Source organism: Amblyomma americanum, chromosome 11, assembly GCF_052857255.1.
Source record: "Amblyomma americanum isolate KBUSLIRL-KWMA chromosome 11, ASM5285725v1, whole genome shotgun sequence".
Classification (NCBI taxonomy): Eukaryota; Metazoa; Arthropoda; class Arachnida; order Ixodida; family Ixodidae; genus Amblyomma; species Amblyomma americanum.
The window spans coordinates 58690824-58700549 of NC_135507.1; the positions used below are offsets into that span (position 1 = coordinate 58690824).

A 9726-nucleotide genomic window follows, 5' to 3' on the forward strand; every position below is an offset into this window, starting at 1 on the left:
ACTGGTCAGCCAGTTGGACTGATGAATCCAACTGGACAGCCCAATTGGTTTCTTTAGTTCCGAGTGGACCATCCACTTGATTGTGTACTTCCAGTTGGGTCCAACTGAACTTTCCAATTGGACTTATATTCCAACTGGTCAGCTCAATTGTTTTTCCTTGTTCCAACTGGACTACCCAATTGGTTCCCTGCTCCCAAATGGACTGGTCCAACAGATGTCACGTTGTGATGACGGCAGTCCAGCGGGTCGGAAAGATAGCGAAAATAGCTTCTGAACGAAACTCTTTCGGCTGACTTGTGCCCACAATGAACTGATCGAATTACTTGGCGGCGACGAAAGCAACAAGTATGCTCGGCGGTCGCCGAAAAGAGTGCCCACTGTTCTCGGCCGTGCCCAATTTAAAGCTGATAGCGAACTTCTGAGATACGGCGTGCAAAGTTACCATAAGTCTGGAACAACGCAGAAAAGGCTCCGCCTCGGTGCGATCAACTGAGATAAATTTGTGTGCCAGCAGCTTTCATGAAAGAACAAACATTCAGTACAAAGATTTGCGGCAATATTGAGTTTAAATTGTGAATGAACTCGGCACTGGCGAGACATAAGCATTTTCACCTGTTCTTACAAATATACAAACAGTCAATATTTCAGAAACTGGCAGCTCCATCATAGCCTCACTCCATAGACCGCCATATTGCAGTTCAAGCTGATCCAGTCAGCTAGTGAGCGATGTTATCCACATTTTCACATAATGCAGAGTACTGCACAAAATAGTCAAATATTAACAATTTATAAACAAAATCGCAATACTTAATTTTAAAAATGTATTAAAAATTTTGTTGCTGTTAATCACTTTCAAAAGTTTTACTCTCGGAAAATAAAATGATTCCTCAGTTTCGTATCACCACAACTGTGTTCGTGTCATGGCGCGCGCAGTCAGCGTGGCCGACATGGTCGTGGACTCGTGGTGGCGTGGTTCTTGCGCTGCAGTACAGTGCTCTAGGTGTAGTACTAGGATACCTGTGTGCGCGATGTCTTCGAGTGCGCCTGATTTTGCGTACGTCAGGTATAAAGACAATATAAGCTGTGCGGTGGTGCCCGTCACGGATGTGAAGGACTTTGCACCTGAAAATGCCCAAGACTTTTGATTCGCGATTCTATCATCAGGTGAAGTGGACAGATGCCGAAGGAGAAGCAGACTTTTATCCGGCCCGCATTCTCATGCTTGGAGGTAATTACCTGCACTTTTCACTGTTAACTTTGTGTGATATGTGTGTGCCTGATGCAAATGTTAAGCATTAATTGTGAAGCTGTTGTAGAGCCTACGTCCGCGATCTATGCTTGGAGAGCACGTGGTCACATCTTTGTGTGCAAAACAATTAATGAACGAACGTAGTTTGATAATGGGAATAGGTAAAATGATTGAATCTTTTTTCTGCTCGTGGAGGATGGCTGCAGCTTAGGCACTTTTTCAGCATTGATGATGTGGATAATACAAATCTTCAGGAGTATACATTTATAAAAGTGCTGTATTTGCAGCGCAGGACATTACTCCTGGAATGCAGTATATTGCATTTTGCTATTAATTTGATCGCATTGCGTAATTACGAAAGAAAACATAGCAAGTTCCTGTGGTGCTTTATGAATCGCCAACAACTGAATAAAAACAAGCATTCCCATGTTGCAGTTTTCATGACGCACAAATTATTGTTTCTGTTGTGACTGCATGCTTGTATCAAAACTCGCGCAGTTACTGCATTGAATGCTCATCCATAACTTGATTCCACAAAGAGCATCTTAGTGTGCAGCTTGATGAATTTCGTTTGTTTGTTCACACATTAAATCTTATTCCTTGTTATTTGCTTTTTGATCTGTAGATTCTCTGCAGTAATGCAATCTGTGTCATGCTTCTGTTTGATTGCAGGGAGCTCGCGAAAGAAATGGAGCCTTAATTTTAGGACCTGCACTAGGACCTGCAAGAAGATTTGTGTCACGACTATTTATTTATTCATTCTTATACTTTAATAAAATGCTACAGATAATGCACTGCTTGCCTCCTGACTGTTTAATAGCCATCTGGTGCCCGATAATCGGAGCAGCCCAGTCGGTATCGGCCATAGAGTGGACCAGTTGGAGTCTACCAATTGGAAATTTCCAAATGTGTTTTCGACACCATTGGAAAATTCCAATTGGAATAGTCCAATTGGTTTCGGCCAATTGGAATAGTCCAATTGGAATTTTCCAATGGTGTCGAAAACACATTTGGAAATTTCCAATTGGTAATTTCCAATGGTTTTTTTTGACTGGGTAAGTCCGAAGGCACTCCCTGCACTGAGAAATCCACCGCCGTGCTGAGCGGCATACCGTTCCCATTCATTCAAGAAGGTTAGAAATTCTTCTAGAAAGCTCGCACTTGCTGACTCTGGGCGAAGCCCTTTGGAGAGGACCCTTGATGTCATGACAAATATCAAGCGTTCCATGAGCTTCACAAATCGTTCTGTTGGCTCCGTCGTACGAAAAATTTTGTCTAGCTTATCCTTGTAAAAAAAAACTCCTTTCATAACCTCATCACTTAACAGCTGGAAGGCAAGGTAGACACGCATTTTGTCAAATGAATTCGGCTGCAAATGGGATAAAGTTAAATGTTGCATGACTTTCAATGTAAGCGCGTCTTTGTCAAACTACCACGCTTCTTTGATAACGCCGACGTATGCATTACCACCTAGGATCTGGACTCCCTTAGAAGTAAATGCATTCCTTATATATTTTACGATGTTAGGAAAATCAGAAATGAAATGAAGGTTCCTTGTTTTGTCCACGGGATGTTGAACCTTGCACTTGATTTCCTGGGCTAATGCTGGAAAGATTGAAATGCGCTTCGGTTAACACAGTAAACAATATCGTGGTCACAATGCAGACACAGATTAGCGAAGCGGAAGCGCACCAGAAAGACGCGCTTTCACTCGACGAGCGACACGAGGAGCTGCGGCGGCGGCATCGGCTTCTCTGCTCGCCTAACTCGCCTACGCTAGCATCGAAACAGGCTTCGGAGCGGCGGCTGGCGCGGGCACCTGCTCACGACACTAGTCAAAACTTCTAGCCTCTATAGTAGTACCGATGTTTATTTAGATCTCAAGCAACTTAGGCAATAATATTCTACCTTGTCAGCGGTGTTTGCTCTCGATTAGACCAGTATTTTCCGCACAAGAATTTTTTTTTATATCTGGCACATAAAAGCGTAAGTCCCCGTATATCTATATACTGGAAAAGGCGGATCAGGAAGGAAGGGTTCTATGATAACTCAAGAGGCAGTACCCTACTCTTTGAAGCTAGGTCGGGGTGTCTTAGAGCGCTCAGCTACAAAAAGAAATTTAACAAAGTAGATGACACATGTGATGTGTGTATCTGTATTTGAATTGAACACCTCATTCTCAAATGTGATGGTATCCATCCAAATGTCGCTGCAGGCACAGTGACAGTAAGGTGGCTAGAATGGCCCTAGTGACAGTCACAGCCACTGACCTCCACTAGGTGGCTGGATAATAATAATAATTGGTTTTTTGGGGAAAGGAAATGGCGTAGTATCTGTCTCATATATCGTTGGACACCTGAACCGCGCCGCAGGGGAAGGGATAAAGGAGGGAGTGAAAGAAGAAAGGAAGGAAGAGGTGCCGTAGTGGAGCTTGGCTGGATGCTGCATTCCCGCTTTCCGAAATGGGTGCAAGTATAGTGCCTAGAATCTCCTCTAGGCACTATAGTGCAGCTCTATGGTGCATGTGAAGCCACCGGAAGTTCGGTGTCTTCTGTGTATTTCAATGCAAAAGTCGCGTCTTTCGTCGTTCCGTTCTCAGTTTTTCGCGTTGTTTTCGTGTAACATCTACTGTAACATCAACGGAATAGGCAAGCTCAACGCGAGAAATGTGTGCATTGGTTGGGGAACCCTGTAATTTCAGAGAAACCGAAGAAAACAGACATGCAGGTCATCACCTTTCCGCGGCAAAATGGTACGTGCATTGAACACTATTTTCTCGTCTGGTTCTTGTCTTCCGAGGGTAATTAAAAGAAGTAGGGGAGTGCCGATGAGTCTTGGTCATCTTAAAAACAAATTTTCGTGTAGCAAAGAAAAGACAATGGCGCGAAAATCCTGACACTCGAAGAGCCACTCGTTATACAGCTGCCGCTGTTTCGGTTTCGAGTTGGTGGCGGACGATGTATCTTCTCATCGATGGCAGATTATGCTTATCGCTTTAGTGTGTCATTTACCTTCCAGACGTGCTTTTAATCTAACTCTATAGCACAGCCACGTGTCCCGTTCTTGTTGCGCTGTGAGGGAAAAAAATGTATACACGTAAACCTCGCAAAGCGCAAACATGCAGCAATGGTTGAACATGTTATAGTACACGTGGTATGATATATACCAGATATTAAGCAATATTTGTAATTTTCAAAAGCAGGAGAGTGAGGGCCCTCCAGATGTCATATATGCTCATCTGAGCTCTTTTCGAGCTTATATTTCAAATGCGCTATTTCTTCTTTTTTTTTTCTTGTTAGCTGCCGCAGCCCGCATCAGGGCTTTTTTTTACACGTCGCGTCTTTAGTTGTTGAACACGTTTGCTTTTTTATGATTTTCTTGCTTGTCGTATTTGTCTGAAAACTTGTAGCGACGTTAACACAGAACAGTACTTGTGATGTCTCCGCTCTCCGCATAAGCTTTGAACAGTTTCTCACTCGCACAATTTCATTTCCTTGACCTGCTTCAGATGAGCTTCTGCGTCACCACACTGTCAACGTGATATATGAGAATATTTCCTGCAGCTTGCTGTACGCTTTCTTTGTGCATGATAGCCGCTCATCAATCAGGATGGATTGTTCCCCTCCATTAGACGGCGAGTGTAAAATATCTCGTACCTTTAGTCTGTTTCCTCATCGCGAAAATATTAAAATTTCCACTGCGTTAATTGTCGGTAATGCTGCGGACTCCAGACGATCAAGATTACAATCCATCTGTGCAGCGCAGCTGTCCGGTTCGTACTGCGCTGACGCGCTCTCGGAATCTTGCAAGTTTTCTTCCGGCACTGTCGCCACACACCGGGCAGCGCGACCTGTTCGAGGCTCTCTCTCCGGCGCAGTGCGTTTCGGCTTTGAAATATATGCCGGCAATGACGGAAACAGCTCCGGGAGAGCGCCTGGTACCAACATTCATTTCCTTCTCTCCAAAAGCACTTCCTAATTACCTCGAACTACATTTGATGGGGCTTAATGTCTGAAAGCGACTCAGGCTATGAGCGACGCCGTTGTGGAGGACTTGGAGTAGTTTAGGCCACCTGGGTCACTGTCATCGCACAGCACACGCGTGAGGCCTCTAGCATTTCGGCTCCATCGAAATGCGACCGCCGCGGCCGGGATCGAACCTGCGACTTTTGGGTCAACAGCCGAGCTTGAACTACACATGACGATAGTGCCTTAGCAGGTCTTCTTCAAATGCATATTATAAACATCGCATTTTGAAAATTTTCGATCTTTTATGCGAAGCGCATGCTCGATCTTTAAAACCCGAGGGTTTTTTTTCGACGGCCCGAATAAATGGCGACCCTGCGAGTCATCGTTGCGATAGCGGCTATTGCTCCCCGGTGCAAAGCAGGTCGGCATGGAGAGGCCTGATGTCAAGAAATAAAAAAAAATGAAAGCGAGAAGCAGACTACGTGCAGCGGCGATCGCGAGCGCGTGTTTAATATCCGCAGCAGTGGCTATGAGCCGCGTCAAGTGAGCTGCGGCGAGGGAGCATTGTGTTAAATATTTTGAGGCAGTGATGCCCCACGTCTTAAGATGTATCGCGAGCCGCCCACTGTGTCCGAGGGAAGGACGCTCAGCTGCCGCTTCCAAGAACAGTTGGGAAGCGCCCACTAGTCCCTCCGAGGGAGAGCGGTGTGGATGTGTGGGGGCGATTTATGTGCGTGAAGGCCGGTTGCGCGGAGGGGACGATCGCGTTGCCAAGGTCGGCAAAGCCAGACACTCAGCGACCCCGGAGAAGCGAGGCTCTCGTTTCGACGCTCTCCGGCCAGTGTTTCTTTTCTCTTTATGCAGTGGCAAATAAATCCTAGTTCGTTGTCTTTAACGGTATCGTTCTCCAGTACGTCATTGAAAAACGAACACATATTTGAGCTGCATTGAGCGCAATGTGGCGGCGCGCCGTTTCGAAGAGAAAACTGCAGGTGGCGCGTGGAATTCAGGAAATGTGGTGTTCTACTGAGAGACAGTGGTACCAGAGTGTCGCGAATTGGTAACGCGTCTTCGACTTTCCGAAGGGGAACGCTATCGCGTGCAGGTTCGAACGAAACAGCAAAACGAAGCCGTGTTTATAAGTTAAAGGAAAGGGGCCAATAAGAAACGAAAACGAAAATAAGAAAAAACACACACTCAACACGTGCACAACACTACAGAATGAAAGGAAAGAGTTCACCAGGTACTGAGCGTCCCAGGTGAAGCGGGGATGCCTCGACCAGTCGGTTGTGCAGATCGGACGCCTCCTTAAGCGAATCTCCAACAAGCATCATGGCATGCGAGAGTCCAACCTCCTGCGCCTCGTTCAAGCTTTCGTCTGCTCCCGCATCACCTACTCTGGACCCTACTTACGTCTCACTCGTGCCGAAAGCGAACGGCTAGACGCGTCACTTCGAAAAGCATACAAGACGGCCCTAGGTCTTCCCATGTCCACAGCTACCCATAAGCTCATGGCTCTCGGTATCTCCAATACCGTGAGCGAACTGATCGAAGCAACCCTCACCGCCCAGTATGAGCGGCTCTCACTCACACACGCTGGCCGAGCGGTACTGCAGCAAGTTGGGATCTCCCCGCCGAGATCGGCCCCAAGTTACGCTGAACTTACATCGGAATATCGCCTAAATCTCCGCATTCCTCCCATTCCCAAACGGATGCACCCGGAACACCACGCCGAGAGACGGGCCGACCGGGCTCGTCAGTTCGAGAAACGCTTCAGCGGACGTCCGGACGTCACGTATACGGACGCCTCTTACCATCCATCGAGGCCAGCGATGGTGGCGGTAGCTCTCGCCCCTCACCGCAGCTGGTACACAGCCTGCAGCATTCGCAATGCAGAAACAGTCACCGCAGCTGAGGAGGTTGCCATTGCGCTCGCGCTAGCCGACCCTAATACCAAAGTCGTCATCAGTGACTCTCAACAGGCTATTCGCAATTACGATGCTGGCCGTATCTCTTGCCAGGCGTTACACATTCTACGTTCTACAGCACCCTCTTCCACATCTCGCTTACTTCTTTAGGCTCCAGCCCACGAGTCGCTCAGCGGAAACGCCCAGGCACACACTCTCGCTCGAGATCTCAGCTGCCGAGCCGAGAGTATGATCAGCCACCCTGCTTCCGCTGACACTAATATCCCACGCGCTTCTCTACTCACCACTTACACGGACATACTCCAGCACTACCGACTCCAAAGGTGCACATATCCTCCCGCACACCGCGATCTAACAAGACGCGAGGCCGTCCAATGGCGCAAACTACAAACTGGCAGCTTCCCACACCCCCTCTTATGCAGCAGGATCTTTCCGGAACAGATAGCCCCCATGTGTAAACACTGCTCAACTCCGGCCACACTCATACACATGGTGTGGACTTGTACACATTACAACACAGACAACGCAAACACCCCAGAGACGTGGGAGTCTCTCCTGTGTACTTCCAAGCCAGCAGACCAACGCTGGCTTATCCAGCGCGCGGTGGAGGCCGCGGCATCCCAAAGGATCCCCGCCGACCTCCTCTAAGTCAGCGCAACCGGTCCTTTGACTGGTCCCCTGTTTTTGGGCGCAATAAAAGAGTTTGCCTACCTTGCAGACAGGGCGGACGCGAGTGGATGTAGTGCGATGCGTCGCTGGCGCTGCGTCGAAGGAAGCGGTGGAAGGGAGCCAGGTGGTAGTAGGAGCGGAGAGGAACACAGGGAGACGCCGCTGGTCTCCCGTTAACAGCCCGAAGAACTTGACAGCCGCAGGAAAAACGTAACGAGGTCCTGTCGACGGCGTTCCGAAACGCCGGAGGCTTAATGCAGGCTATTCAAGGGTGCCTTTCGGCAGCATGGACCCTCAGTCCATCGGCTGCCACCTCCACTCTTGCAGAGAACGCAGGCCTGCGTCGATGATACAAGGGAGGTCCACGGCAGCATGGACCCAACGTCTGACGGCTGCCACCTTCACGCTTGAATGACACCACCTCCGCTGCGCTGTCTCCCTTCACACCTCGGTTTTCTGACACGTCAGCTCTCCGCTCCTCGTGCTCTCCACGCTATTTTTTAAAGCGAAACTTATTGCTCCAGGGCATCAATGATGGGTGAAGGTGTGATGAGTGATGTAGTAGAGATTAAATGAATGGAAAAAGGCTAGCTGATTTGATGAAGTCCAGTACAGAACGATGGTACGGTCCCTGCGTCCAGGCAATGTATGAAGCAGGGTTGCTTGGTGAAAAACCCGCTACCATCAGGCGCAGGATCCTTGTAGGCTTGAGAGCTGGGCAGTCCCACAGTAAGTGATGAATTTCGAGTTCAATGTCCTCGTGTTTGCATATCGGACACCTTGGCCGAGGAAACAAATCTCGGTACTGAGGCCACTTCCGAGTGACGGCTGGTGTGAGGGCAACCCCGACCCGGATCCTCCTAAGCGCAACCTCCTCTGCACGGGTAAGACCGCGGGGGAGGGTTACCGCACACAGAGGGATAAGAGCACATGTGCGGCGCTGAGGAGTTCCTTTCTTGATGAAAGGAGGGTAAAATTGTCCAAATGAAGCAGCCGAGGCGGTGATGAGTTTGGATTCGCAAGGCGGATCACTAAATCTGCCAGGTTTTGATAGGTCAGCAGACCCCGTGGGACCCACTCAATACGTACTGGCTGCGGGATGCGTGTCGCGAGCCGGTGGATGTCCTAACATATCGTTGGACAGCGGCTAACACGTCGCAGCAACCGGACATTGAAGGGCGTCAGTGCGGATGACAACGTGGGCCGCAGGGAGCATAGTTATGTCGGTTGCCGAGCAGAGTGCTTCTTGAACGGCAACGAGCTCAGCACAAAAGGACGAAGGGGGTTCCTTAATAATGGCTGCATTTGGGCGAGTTGGTTTTCCATTCTGAAGCGCTTGTGTTGTCTGCCTTAGTCTGTGTCCTTGTGTTTTTGCGCTTTTACGTTCAGAAAGGGTTCCTTAAGCTGAAACCAAGAGGTTTGATTCAGGGCAGGTCTGCACGGGCAGTAGATAGCTGCTGTTGCTTTGCAGTCTTGTATGCTTGCGTCTGCGTCAACAATGGATCCTTCAGGCAGGCAAGCATCTTGTTCCTCAAATTTCTGGCGAAGCAACGATGCCGTATGAGCAGATGTTGGCCGGCGAATATCTGTTGGCTTGTTGTCGCTGTACAAACTTCCATGGGAGAACTGGCGTTGGCGGCTGAAGAAGGGAGTGTGACGTTGCATAAGTCCTCAGTGCATGCGTGGAGTGCGATAGACTGGCTTTAAGGCTGCGCGCTTCACGGCGCTGCTGCACCAGTTCATCAGTTGTATTGAGCTGCGCATTCTCTTGTAAAGCTATGACCGGTGTGATGCATGGAAGGCACGTAATGGTCCTCATAGCCTCTCGGTTCACGGCTTCAAGGCGATCCCATTGGGCTCTTGTAAGATGTTGAAACTGGGTTTGATAATGCGTAGCTGCAGAACTGCCGTC

At 48.8% G+C, this 9726-nt stretch overlaps 1 long non-coding RNA gene across 1 annotated transcript; it reads left to right on the top strand.

The window, feature by feature from the left end:
• Positions 1-2043, top strand: LOC144111395 (uncharacterized). Its single transcript, XR_013310042.1, has 2 exons — positions 1-1228; positions 1922-2043. It is a non-coding gene; the product is annotated as an uncharacterized LOC144111395 (long non-coding RNA).
• Positions 2044-9726: the final 7683 nt, after the last annotated feature.